Raw genomic sequence first — 14,072 nt, 5'->3', positions numbered from 1 at the left:
GGTAGCGTTACCCCTCAGAAGCCCAGGGAGGAGTCAACAGGTTTTGAAGGCAAAAATTATCTTTGACTCAGCATCAACCACTGTACCACAACTTGAATGAATGTGGAGCACATTTTACGAAGGCTTTTACTATTGCCAAAATCTCAGGAGATTTAGTATTGGTGTTTGTTTGGTTTTGTGTTAGTGTGCACTTTTTTCTCACCCCCCTCCCCCCCAAAAAAAAGAATAACACAAAAATAATTTTAAAATTATGTGCGTGAAGGCTAGATGGCCTAAGCAGTCACTATGGATGCAACACTGTCACAATGTCCCCATCTTAGGACAGAAAACCTTTTTAGGCTGAAGAGACACTGCACTGTAGCAACTGGTTACATTACATTTTTCCCTCTGGTGGGCTGTGTTAGGCTGCTACTGATCTGTATTCAGAAGACAACTCCTTGTGGGGTTAAGATAAATTAGTCACAAAAATGAGTCATTCAGTTTGCCTCATGCTTTCTAGCATTCATGGAGCAAGACTGTCCCTCTCTTTTGAGTACTGCTGCTACCAGGATAATGCAGCAGACTCCTCCCTCTTTTTTACTACCCCACAATACTCTTACTCACTAAATACAAAATAAAAGAATTACTCTGATGACACCAAACTAGGAGTGGCTGACATACCAGAAGGCTGTGCTGCTGTCCAGTGAGACCTGGACAGGCTGGAGAGTTGGGCGGGGAAAAATTCAATGAAATATAACAAGGGTAAGTGTAGAGTCTTACATCTGAGCGGGAACAACCCCAGGTTCCAGTATAAGTTGGGGAACGACCTATTAGAGAGCAGTGTAGGGGAAAGGGACCTGGGGGTACTGGTGGACAGCAGGATGACCATGAGCCAGCACTGTGCCCTTGTGGCCAGGAAGGCCAATGGCATCCTGGGGTGTATTAGAAGCGGGGTGGTTAGTAGGTCGAGAGAGGTTCTCCTTCCCCTCTACTCTGACCTGGTGAGACCACATCTGGAATATTGTGTCCAGTTCTGGTCCCCTCAGTTCAACAAGGACATGGAACTGCTGGAGAGAGTCCAGTGCAGGGCAACAAAGATGATAAAGGGAGTGGAGCATCTCTCTTATGAGGAAAGGCTGAGGGAGCTCAGTCTCTTTAGCTTGGAGGAGACTGAGGGGTGACCTCATTAATGTTTATAAATATATAAAGGGTGAGTGTCACAAGGATGGAGCCAGGCTCTTCCCGGTGACAACCAATGATAAGACAAGGGGCAATGGGTATAAATTGAAACACAGGAGGTTCCACTTAAATACTAGAGGAAACTTCTTCACAGTGAGGGTGCCAGAACACTGAACAGCCTGGCCAGGGGGGTTTGTGGAGTCTCCTTCTCTGGAGACATTCAGAACCCACCTGGACACCTTCCTGTGTAACCTCATCTAGGTGTTCCTGCTCTGGCAAGGGGATCGGACTAGATGATCTTTCAAGGTCCCTTCCAATACCTAACATTCTGTGATTCTGTTACTCTGCAGCACCATCTCACCTCACTTTTCAGGGTGGTCTGCCTGCTCTGCAGCATTGCAGTGACAAGGGGCTCACCATCTTGTAGGCAATACTTGGAAAAACTGAAGTCCTCTCAACTCTGTCCACTTGGCTGGTCTGCCAGATGCTGCCCCACCATGCCTAGCATTTGGCAACAGAGTGAGTGCCTCGGGAATTTAGTAGGTTCTTGTTAAAAATCTGAACCCGTGACACCAGAAACAGTAAAGAACAAAAGGATCTCTCGTCTCTACTATTCAAGTATTTTGGGCAGAGAGAGGGAAAAAAGAAAAAAATATAAACCAGTCCTGTTTGTTCCCAGTTTTCTTTCCCTCCCTTTATCCCACACTGGCAACGTTCCTGAGGCGAGGAGTGAACTCTGGGTCAACTCAATGTGTACACACTTGGGGCAGCTCATTGCTAACCATTTAGCAGACTCTCCTTCCCCAGACAATAAACCCCCTTGGCTTCTCTTCCTCGTTAGTAACTGGAACAAACATTCACTTCACTTCTAGACACAGAGCAGCTTTGCAATTCTGTCAAGAAAATTTACCAGCCCAAGGAACAAAATCTATTCATCCATCCGTTAACCGTTATGGATTGAGAATAATGAAAAACTAATGATTGCTCACGTCCCCAGCCAAAGAATGACTCACGCAGGCAGCCAAAGCAGAGGCCTGCAAAGCTGCAACAGCGGTTGCTCTGCACTTGGCTTACACTGTCCCCAGAGCAGGGACAGTCTCGTTGATTATTTAGTGCCTCGCACAGCCAGGTCAGTGGCGGAGCTCCTCGGCTCTGCCTTCAGCAATAGGAAATGTAAGGACAATGGCAATTGGCACACACACAACCCCTGTGGCTTCGCTGCCATGCCGAATGTCTGCTTGGGATGAAGTCTACTGTCTTAATAAGATCACACAATTTCCCCACCAGGAAACTCCATCTCTCAGCCTTTTCCAACAGCCCCTTCACAAAGTGCTGCCTTGAAAACAAACATCTGGGTATGAGCAAACGTGTGCTGGTGCTCAGCACAGCCACCTACTTCATGTACCTCCTGTGGGAGAGGTCAAAAGGAAGATAATACAGAATAAGAGGTGCACTCACTTCTTCAACTAGAGTGGATGGGACAGACCCCATTGCCCTTGGTGGGCAGAAGTGAGGCACAAAGCAGTTGCTGAGTGCTGCAAAAGATTCTCCTGTGAAAGGAGCACCGCTGCAACCAGCAGATCAGCAGGACTTGGAGCTGAGGCCAGAAGGACATCTACCCCCCACCAGCCACCATATGTGGCAGGAGCAACCAAAGCAAGGCACTCACACTAGGCAGATTAAAGAGCCAACCAGAAGCTTCCAAAGCAGCAACACATCAGATGCTCCAATGTGACAACAACCAGGTACCTGCTGACACTGACACCCCCACTGATGGCACACGCTGGTCAGGGGAGTAAAGTCATGCCCAGGAGATGCACAGATTGCTGTGCCTTCACTCTTGAGCAGCAGGGTATACAGGGAGTCCTCAGCATTGCCAAGGGAATTATTGTAGCGCATTAGCTGGTCCTGCCCAAAAGAGTAAATATTTATCCAAACACAGTGGAAAACATGATGGAAAAAAGTCACCTCTGGAATAAAATAGCAGAAAATAATAAGGTACCTCCCAATTAGTCCAACAGTCAGATAATTTGCTCAGGGCCAATCCCAAGCCAAATTGAACTTCAAAGGTGTTTGGGATCACCTCTTTCGTTATTAAGGTCACCTAAAATGACTTGCAGGCCTGACTCACAGACATTGCCAAGATCTAACAAGAAGAAGCTGGGATGGCAGTGACAGAAAATTCCTCCAGTAGGAAAACAAAAAGTAGATCTTCTCTAGCCAGGTTTGGCTTCACAAGGCACCCAGAGTTAACACGACAGTTCACTGCAAAGGGCAAGGGGAGCTCCTATTCCTCCTGTCTCCCCACAACTCTGCTACAATCAGCCACACACTACCCTGACTTTTGTCCTGGCTTGGGCTCTCTTTGGAGCACTTCTGTGAATTGCTATAGCTCTCTGACAGTTTTAGACAAAGTAGCTTGTGGAAGGGGTCCAACACACACCTGATCAGGTGCAAGGGAGGTGATGGGACTGTGTGGACAGGAGGGAAGGAGGGAGAGAAATGGGGAGAAGGAGCGTGAGAGTGTGTGCGTAGGGATGGCGAAGGGAAACCTTCCAGAGGCTCAGAAGAGTTACCCAAAATGCTCTGCTTACCTGCCTCATGTGCAATGTGACCAGGGCCCCAGAGGAAACACACAGGAGACCCAAGAAGGACATACATTCATCAAGCTGGTGCTTCTTGACCAATTACTGCTTTCTCTAAAAACCATTCAAGAACTTTCTACTGGCAAAGGGAGGCACAGCCCTGTGGCAACCCAAACCCAGGGCCACTGCTCCTGACACATACATCCCAGAGCTGCAAGGACATAAAAGGGGAGAGAAGATGCTGAGCCCCATTTGGAGAGCCTCGCCACTGAAGTGTATTCAGTAATCCTTGCCATTGTTTGGGGGAACAAAGCAGTCATTTGATATTCTTTCAAAATTAAACTGGGAAAGGAAGGAGAGGGGAAGAGGCGGGAGGAAAGAGAGAGGGGAGGGAGCTTTCAAACCTGTTGGCCGGACCCTGGGACGGATGTGAAGTCTCCCAGCAGAAGCCTCTCAGCGTATCTCCCACACGCACCCGGCCTCCCGATTCCCAGGGCCATGTGATAGGGGCTTCCTGCTACCAAGCCAAGTGAGACCTACCCCGACCTCTCTCTTCCAAACAGAGTTCCTGCCTGCTTTGTGTTCGCAAAGAGGCGTTTGTTTACTGATCTATCATTGGCACGCAGGAAACAGCCTTGAAATGAGCTGTAATCATCTGTCTCCAGCAATAGCTGTTTGGCTTTCTTCTAATTTAAGTTCTTCTCCCACCCCCTCTTCCCCGATGCCCTGTTCCCCACTTCTGACCAAAATGCTGGTTGGACTACGCATATCTGGTTCAGGGCACAAGATACTATGTGATGTTTCCAAAGAAGCCGGTGAATAAAAAAAAAAAGAGGCACTGACAGTGGGCACACTCCCACCCCCAAAGAACAGGGAAGTCTTCCAGAGGAATATGAGATAAACTCCTTCAGGGAGAGGAAGAAACTGGCTTTACCCACTGTACTTGGTGCAACCACCAGATGATGACAAAAGGCAGAGAAGCACCCAGTGCTGTGCAGTCCACATCATCAGAGACGTATGCAGCCAACGTGCAGGTCATACACACAGAGTCTTGCCTCCGATAAGGTCAGGCAGTGATGACAGGAAGCCTCTCAGGCCTCCCCTTCTTCGCTACGTCATTTGTAGGGAAAAAACCAAGAATACATCAATGGTGCTTGTGGTTTGGGGATGGGTATTACTGCTGCCGTGTGCTGGAGGCCATGTCTCAAGATTTTCTTTGCTTTGTTTACTCTGCGCCTCACTCAAAAATCAGATCCAAGTTTGCAACTAGATACTGGTTACACTGCGAGTGCATACAAACAATAAGGCTTCACAGCACCAGGAGTGAACCGCAGCTGGTAAAACTTTCCTTCAAGAAGAAAAAAGACACGCTGCGTTTAAAGCCCACGCACACTTTCTTCTCCTTGGTGCCCACAGAAGTGGTGTCTCCAGTTACTTTCACAAGTAACCTGGAGCAGCCAAAGCCTGCAAGTAACACCTCTCCACTCCTGTGCTTTACAGAACAAAGGATGCAACATACAGACAGCAATGACAAGACAACAATATATAACATATTATACATACATAAAGAACAGGAAGGATGCCAAGAAGACAAAACACTAACAGGAAAATAATGAGTAAGGGGAAACCAACAGTTAAAGCCTTCAAGGCTCCCTCCCCCAGCCCTTGCTCTGCTCGGAGCCTGTTTCCCTTTGGGGGAAGAGGCATGAAGACGCGTGCACAAGCACGAACACAGGCCACCACGTGGGCCCCTGTGCACAGTCCCAGCAGCAGGCAGTGTCCCTGGGTACAAGCACACTGCCTTCCTGAGGTCCCCAGCAGCTGCATCAACAGGGAGGACACCAGCCAAGCAGGGCTGCAGCTAAAGCCCAGAAGGGCAAAAGGACGCAAAAGCAGGCTCCCTCGGCAAAACAAGACTCTCACAGTACCAACCCAGTGCCAAGGCAAGGCCAGCCTGCCCAGCCCTGGCTGCCTGGCACACAAAGGCCTGACCCTGGGCTCGTGCTCCCCTGCCGTGGCTCCCAACCCTCTGCGGCCCTGGGCTGCTGCCTCTTTCCCTCCACAGCAAGGGCTCTCAGGAGCATAAGCTCCCTGCTGCAGCCCTGGGATGTGCCACTGGGAAGTGCTTCCCTGGGCTGGCCTCCCCGACCTGGTCTGGTGCCTCTGGGCTGGGTGGCCTCTTCCAGCAGGATACCCCGGGCCCACATGTGTCCATGCTGGTCACACAGTCATGCACTCCACTCTCACGTAGCAGAGTGCAGCAACTCAGGACATCAGCTAATTGCCCTTCTGCTGTTTCTGGCATGGAGAAGGATGTTTGCAGGCAGATAAAAAGGGTTTTCTGAAACTTGAGCTGAGAGTGTTTGACCCAAAGCTCTGTGACACGTGACACAACCCTTCCCAGGTGCGAGCAGCAAGCTTCTCCTCCGAGGACTTCTTTCCTCTCCCAGTCAGCCCTGCAGATGAGCACACCTCTGAGAGGATGGGCTACCTCTGGACCAGCAGGGCTTCTCAGTGGCATCCACTAGAAGGACTATTCAGCTTAGGCACAAGAAAGAACTTTTTTTACTGAGAGGGTGACTGAGCACTGGCCTAGGTTGTCCAGAGTGGTTGTGGAGTCTCCATCCCTGGAGATACTGAGAGCTGGACTAGATAATGTCCTGAGCAGACAGCTCCATGTGACCCCTGCTCTGAGGAGGAGGTTGGACTTTGCCATCTTTGTAGGTGCCTTCCCGCTTCAGCTACTCTGCCACTCTGTGCTGGGCGTGATTAGTTTGGGGCAAGGTGAGCTGTCACCTCTTTGCAGGCACTGATTGTCGTGACCATGCAAGTCTCCTGCAGGCCATGGAGACTGAAGACACTAACAGCAGGACTGTTGAGTTTGTCACACTTGTAATGAGATCCTAATTGTAGACTGCCAGGCCCCAGTCATTTATTAAAGAAAAAAAAAAAAAGCAGCAAAAACTTACGTAAACATATCCATGAAGGGCCATTGACTGAGAAGCAATTTGCTCCTACAGTATCTTTTAAACCCAGATCCTACACAGCCTCCTACCCGCCTCACCCCACTCTGCCCTAACTTTTCCTTTTGATCTATCATATCTCGCACCACAGGGCTTACAAGGGGGTCAGGAGAATCCCATGTGTCAAAACAAACTGTATTTTCAAGAAATCCAAGTGGAATCGATGTACCGCAACCTCTCTCTTTGTGCTTGCACCCCATGTCAGAGAAACAATGCTGCAATGCAAGGAATGCAGACACTCATGGTGTCAGCATTCAGCCTGTGTACAGAAAAGCTGTGTTGTGTGTTATGATATGTCTTTAATTTTATGATATAACTCGTTCTACTGACCTTCGACCTCTCTAAGCCCAAAGAACAAACTCTGCCCACTTATTTGTCACTAACTTGATTTAAAAGATAACTATGGTTAAAGGGACTGCCCTGCTTCTCCCTCTCCCAGGGCCCCTGCTCCTCCCTTGGCTGTAAGCATCGCAGTTTCATCCCTGTCCTTGGTAAAGAACATGCCTAATCAGATCTAATAGTTCCCATTGACTAAGGATGTGCCTACTTTTCCCCTCCCTTCTTACTCCTGCTTCCTTTTTATCAGCACCAACGCTTGTAAAGCCCTTCCTGAGGTTGCAAGGGCTAGCAAGCTAGCTAGTTCAAGTCACTAAAACAGCAAAGAAATAAAAGGAGGGAAAAGGAAAAGGTTTTCTGCTCAGATAGTGACATCAGTCACCTGCCATGGAAAACCTGATGAGCACTGAAGCATATGGAAGGGAAGGCATGAAATATTGCTGGGACAGAGTCACTGAATATTTCGTTTTCTCCTCACTGCTTCCCTTCAAGGATATTTGTTGCTCACCATATAACCATATAAATGGCGAATGGGTTGCATAGACTACAGGCAAAACTAAAATTTGCTCTTAACACAGGGATCAGCAAGCCTTGACTTTTCAGACTGTTCCAACTGCAAATCCCAATGACTTAATGAGCAGTCATGGGGTCAGCCCCACAGCCCTACATCTGGCACCCAAGCCAGGGAACACACAGCTGGCTACAGCCAGCAAAAACTCAGTTTTCAGGGTTTGTCCGACATCACGGCAAACTCTGGGGAGGCCAGGTGAGGAGGTTCCTGGCCATTTCTCTTTCATCACCTGCCAAATTAAACAAGGTACCCTTGCAGGCACCTATTTCGCTTGCTACACTACCACAACCCACTTCCAGAGCAGGCCCCTTCTGCTGCACTGAAGGAGATCACAGACATGACAAACAGACGACTGTGACCTCCCAGTCAAGCCCAACTGCCGCAGCACACACGTGTGGAAGGCACAACTGAAACGGCATGGACAACCGTAAATGTGGCACGTCTCAGCTCCTGAGTGCTCTGCTTCACAAATACAGAAACTGCATTCAGAGAATACAAACCAAGTTTCAGCTTTTGCTTGGCTGGTTTGGTTTAAAAGCAAAGGGAAGAAAACCACACTGGAGTCCCATGGTGTAGGATGGCACGGAGTCACCAGGACAGCTGGATGCTTTGGCTCCAACACAGTCTGACACCTGAGTTAGTGGAATAGGTTGTAACAGCAGGAGCTCCTGGAAGAGGATGGGACAGATGTTCTGCCAGGGGTTTTGCATGCACTTGCCAGTGGCACAGGGACCTTCAGGAACCATGCGCTCCATTCCAGGCTTTGGAAGGAAGCAGGTTATGTAGGGCACACCATTATTTTTAAGTTTGTCCTCTGTCCTCTCACCTGCTCCCACTAGAATCTTGTTACATGTGGTCTTCCTCACCTATTTAATAGCTGTCCCTGCTTCCCAGGTCTCCCTTTGCGCAGACAGCCCAAGTTTAACTCTCCTAGGTCACTCTTCGAGTACCAGTTTTCTCACCCACTGCTAAACTCATGTTCCTCCCACTCACTATCAGCTGTCCCAGCCAGGCCTTCTCTGCCCCTCCCCATCACCATTTCCCTGCATTGCCTCCCTTTCCAGACTTGCCCTGTCAAATCATTGCTTAGCCAATCCTTCTCTACCCATAGTTAGCCCAAATACCTTCCTTTCATCCTCAGGACTTTCTACGATGGCTCTTAGCTGCAAACTCTTCCTTCCCTGACTTCCCCCTCCCTGCCCAAACTAAGGGCTCTCCCAGATCTACCCAGCTCTCAGCCCTGCCTCAGTTTTCCTCACCCATCCTGTCCTACCTCCTTGCTCCAGCATAAACCACCTTCCCTCCACACCTCCAGCCTCAAGAATCCTCCGTCAGTCAATCTACTACCTTAAAAACTGCTTCCCTAGAGCTTCCAGTCCTTTTTGAGCTGCCACCAGGCCCAGTCTCATCAAAGTAAAGCCACCTGACACCAGATTAGCTTGAGCACCTGCTTTCTGCCCAACCTTGCAGGGCAGAACTTGAGGAGCTTGCACATTTCCACATGGTTTAGATCCATTACAGCTTTCTCCTGGTTACCAAACATCCCAAACTCCTGGATACAGCTTCTGTATGTCCATAGTACTTATCTGAGACTCTTGCCCTATGCAGACTGTCTACACTTACAGGTTGAATATATTGGAATCCATATGTGCATTTCCACTGTCAATACCCTGAGTGGATGCCACATCTCACTCTCATTGCATAGCCGTGCATGCATAGTGCAGCAATTATTTCTTTAGAAGCAGAATGACTGCATCTTTATGTCCATATTATTGACTTTGACTAGGACCGAGAATCTTTCTTTTCCTTCCTTCATAGTCCAGGCTCTGCCTCTTCCAGATACTAGTAAATTAAGCCATTTCCGCCTCTCTTCTGCCACGCTGCCAGTGGAATAATCAAAGGCACAGGAGAAAAACTCCTGGTAATTTAGCCCACTGTTCCTATGCAGTTTTACAAGGAGATCCCTCTAAACCCTGGAAACTTACTCTGTACTGCTGGCTGGGTGGCCAGCCTTTGGCTCTGAACTGCAGTTGGCATGTATCCATCCACAAACAACTCCCAGCTTGGGGCTTTACGACAGGACCAGCCTTAGGACTGGGTTGGCAACAGGCTCTGCTTGGGAAGAAGCTCATCCTCAGCAATGAGAAGAGGGGAGACATCAGGACCTGCTGTGGCCAATACTGGTGGGTCATCCTGAGTCTCAATTGCATCCTTAGGCCATCCCTATTCTATAGTAAAGCAGCTGGACCCTTGGAGAAACTACTCACATCTCCTCTCCACCACCCATTTGCTGAAGGCTGTAGGTCAAGCCCCACGGGATATACCAGCATTACCTGCCTGGCACAGGGAGCTAGAAAGCACATTTAGGAACAAGGTAAGTACTGAAAATTTTAGCTACTAAAAGTAAACACCTCTGCTGACCATGTACCAGCTGAAATTTTCTTCCCACAGAGCCTTGGAAAAGTTAAGGTAGAGGTGACACAGAAGTGGCAAAGGACAAATTCCTGATCCAAACAGCATATAACACTTCTGTTTTAAAGCACAAGACTAGCCTTAGCAAAACAAAAGCCTGATGTACTTTCTAACACAGGGGAAACAGCATGTTTTTCTCCCCAGCTTCACTCTTTTAAACAGCTGAAACATTTTGGCTTTCAAAAGTAATTTGCCAGAGGCAACGCTCAGCATGGAAAACTGCAGACTGAAACAAACAATAAAATGACCTGAAGACAGAAATTGAAAACAGCGTCTCACAATGTGAATTGTCTCCTGTTAAAGGTGGGTCTCGTTGCACCCACTATTATTAGGCTTGTCCCAAATTTCCCATTGTCTTATTTTCCCTTTGTTCCTCCCTCCAAACACATAACAAACAGGAAAAAAAAAGCTCAACAACTCAAAGGGTATTCCGACATCCCTCCAGTTTCCTTCAGGCAACCACACCCTCAGCTACAAAACACAGAGTTAGTGGTGGGATGTTACATGGTCATGTCAAACAAAACACCAATGCTCTTTTTCTAATTCACTGCTCACAAGCACAGATTAAGTCCTGCACATACAGACAGTAGATACTGTTATTCCTTGTGGTGGCAAGTATGGTTTGTATTGCTACTTAGAGACATGATGAGTCTTCACTCCTGCAGGTAAGTTAACAAATACTAAGAAAAAATCACATGCAAAGGAAAAGAAAGATCCATTATTTCCCAATCTGGCTGCTGAAATGAGGTCTAATTACAATGTTTAGTGGAATGACATGTTTCAGGCTAAGTTTTCTACAAGGAAGCAATGAACAAAAGATTAAAATATATAATTCCAGATGAAGAAAACCAAGACCCTGGGAAGTGAAGGCAGGAGTAAAGGACAGCTCTTCTGTGACGGTTCTTGGCAATGCTAGATCATCTCCTTGTGTTTTAGATCTTACATTAGCCCATGTGTGCACACAGTGGGGTTGCACAGCCCCTTTAAAAGTGTAATAATATTTACTTATGGTTTGCAGCCTAATAAATGAAAATCCAGTTACTTGAAGTCAACGCTCAAGAAGACATCAGTGGTGAATCCCGTGTTACTGAAATGAACACGAGCTTTCAGATGACATCAGTGGAACCAGCATTTCATACCTGTTTTCTTTGGCTTTGAAACGACACACATGCAAGACAACTGTAGTCAATATGGAATAACACAAAAGAAATATGGACCAAATTTACATGAGCACGCATTTGCCAGCAGAATCGTCTATCAGCCACACTGAGAGGGAGGATTCCTAGCAGATGCAGTGGAACTGGCTTCAGTCCCCAACAAAAACAAAACCACATTGGCAAATATGCCTTTCTACCAGTGTAGCCAACTGGTGTAGATAATTTCTCTCCTTTGATAGGAATGCTGTGTTACAAATACACCAGTCCTACCACAACAGCAAATCACCTCTAGTGTAACAAGAATGGGAAAGAATTCAGGGTTGGTATTATTATGTTTATAAGAAACCCAAACATTTGACAGCCTACGAAACAACCTGTCACTAAAATACAGTGTTCAGCTCATAAGCCACACTAGAACTTGTTTTCGATGTGGTAAGATAATGTCTGCTGTTCTAGCATAAATGGGACCCAAAGAGGTCCCTTTGAGGAGCAACTCTGCAAAGAGTTTCCTGGCAAAAAGACAAACTGTCTCACGTTCAGAAAGGAAATGAGAGCATTAAAATGAAGAACCTCAACTTCATCCAAAATAAGTTATCATCAGGGAAGACAAATGGAGCCTCAGCAAATCTCTCCTTCGGTGGCCTTCACCCTGCAGGATGCTGACTCCTGCCCCTCCTGATGAGGATTTATCACACAGCTTCCTGAAGTGTCTATCACCACAACCTTGGGGCACCATCTGCAGAGCTCTGGTAGCTGTGTGCTCCAAGAGACCTTCCTGTATCAGCTCCAAGCCCATGAACTGCTGCTACAGTCTGTCTCTATTAAACGTCACCTTCCAAGCTCCAGCAGAAAGTCACCTGTAGATTGCTTTTTGGTTCTGGAGACCTTCCTTCCCCCTGGCCTTGCTCAACCTCCTCTTTCCTCCCACCCTCACTCTCCCACATAACTTGGCCATCACAAATACAGAATCTGCTTATTGCAGATCTTACTTCTTATTGAAATCTTTCAACCACAGCACAGCACACCATCCCCTTGTTCAACCTTTCTCAGCAGAGCGCAGGGTCAGGCAGCACACGACCAGCCAGATTTACTCATCACGAGGAAGAAACCCACATAGTTCCAAAGAAGAAAAACCTTTGCGAAGAGGGCTTGCATTTGTTTGTTTTTTCCAGGAGGAAAGCTGCTCTCTGTGGGTGTGTGCGTGCATGTATGCTTGTCAGGACAATAGGAAAAAGGACACTGGAGCGGAGCTGCCAGGAAACAGTCGGCCATCTGCCCGCATGGAGAGCAGTTTTTCCTTTTCTTTTGTGCTAAAAGGAATGTAGCCGGGAGCCGCCATCCGCCCGCGCTGGGAGGAAATCTGAGCGCCTGTGCTCTGCCAGGGAGAGGAAGCGTGGGGGAGGCAGCCAGCCCAGGCCATGCGGTTAAGCGGTCATCGCACTCACGGCCAATAAATGTGGAAAAAAAAAACAACCCTAACCAAAACCCCAAATCCTGGGGAAAAAAAATCACTCTTCCTTGTCTGGCCTTTCACTCTCACGTGCAGTTCAATACTCTATCCCTCCCAGGGTGATCCCGAGCGCAGGAACCGATAAAGGGGCTCGGCAGAAGAGTGTGTCAGGAGGGCAAAGGCCTGGGGAAACACACGGGTTTCCTCCTGCTCTGACATTGGCACCCCTGGACAAGAAAGTAACACAAAATCACCTCATATCACTGGGTTGCTCAGCTGCCCCCACCTCTCTCAGTAAGCAGGCATTTAGCAATCCAAACGCTAAACAGCTTGGGCAAGGATCCTTTGCTCTTTGGCTTCCTGACCCACGAGATGAGGGTGGAATGTGAGGAGCAAGTCTACTGCTTATGACCATGAATAGTCTCCCCTACGGGCTTTGTTGCCACTTCTGACTATAAAAGAAAAATATTTAACAGGAGGGGAAAAAAAGATCTGACCTTCTGGTACCATCAGGCAAAAATTCTGGCACAACACCACGGCAGCTTGGTAGCACATTCTTCTGCCTCTTTGGTGACAGAAAAGCCCTGAAGAAATCAGGAAAGGTAAAATTTTCAGAAGTGACCACACAACTTTGAAGTTTAAGACCCATTTTCAAAACCGTTGAGGGTCAGATTCTTTTTTTTTTTTTTTAAACAAAAGTAAAAGCAGCTAACATTTTTAAACAATAGTGAGCACTCGTTCTTTTTTTCACTGGTTGCAAGGGGAGACTTTGTCTTGGTATTGCTGGTAAAACTGAGAAAATACCTGCCTGCGCCTTCATGCGTCTACACATATTGCAAACTCTGGCACTTACCAGGTGCCAGATCCAGTTCCATGGAGCTGCAGGACTTGTTAATATGGGAGATGTCTGAGGTAACAGGTCACAGCTCTAAAAAAGGTACTTCCGGAAGAACCTATTAATCCAGACATGGTCTGAAGAGCTTCCTCGTGTGCTGGCAGCTCTGGAGATGGACAGACTGACTTGGTGACGCTCTGCACCTAAGCACGTCCAAGTCAGATCTGGACTGTCACCCATACATCCCAGTCCCTTTCAGAAAACAAGACTCAGGTTTCCACATTCTGTCATGACTTTTTGTAAAAACAAAACCATCGGTGCAGCACAGTGTGTGACCTGAAGCTGCTTTCTTGGATGCTTCTCTCTTGAATGGATGAGAGACAATGTGAACAAGTGCAAACAATGTAGAGACTTAATATGAGTAAATTTTCTTTTTTCACTTGAGTGTAATACAGCTCTGGAATGGCCCTGAAACATTGCTGGAG

The 14,072-nt window shown here is 47.6% G+C and overlaps 1 protein-coding gene across 7 annotated transcripts in view; it reads right to left on the bottom strand.

Moving 5' to 3' along the window:
- Window positions 1-14,072, bottom strand: part of DENND2A (DENN domain containing 2A) — a 65,573-nt gene that overhangs the window by 38,212 nt on the left and 13,289 nt on the right. The window contains exon 1 of one of the 7 annotated variants that reach the window (XM_082045489.1): window positions 4,148-4,166. The exons of the other annotated variants lie outside the window; for them this stretch is intronic. The gene's annotated coding sequence lies outside the window, so the exon portion shown is untranslated. Of the gene's footprint in view, window positions 1-4,147; window positions 4,167-14,072 lie in introns of those variants that run through there. 7 annotated transcript variants of the gene reach the window in all.

Source organism: Streptopelia decaocto (genome assembly GCF_964273445.1).
Source record: "Streptopelia decaocto genome assembly, chromosome: 1".
Taxonomy (NCBI): domain Eukaryota; kingdom Metazoa; phylum Chordata; class Aves; order Columbiformes; family Columbidae; genus Streptopelia; species Streptopelia decaocto.
Note: the sequence above shows the minus strand (reverse complement) of the source record. Positions and strands in the feature narration are given on the sequence as shown.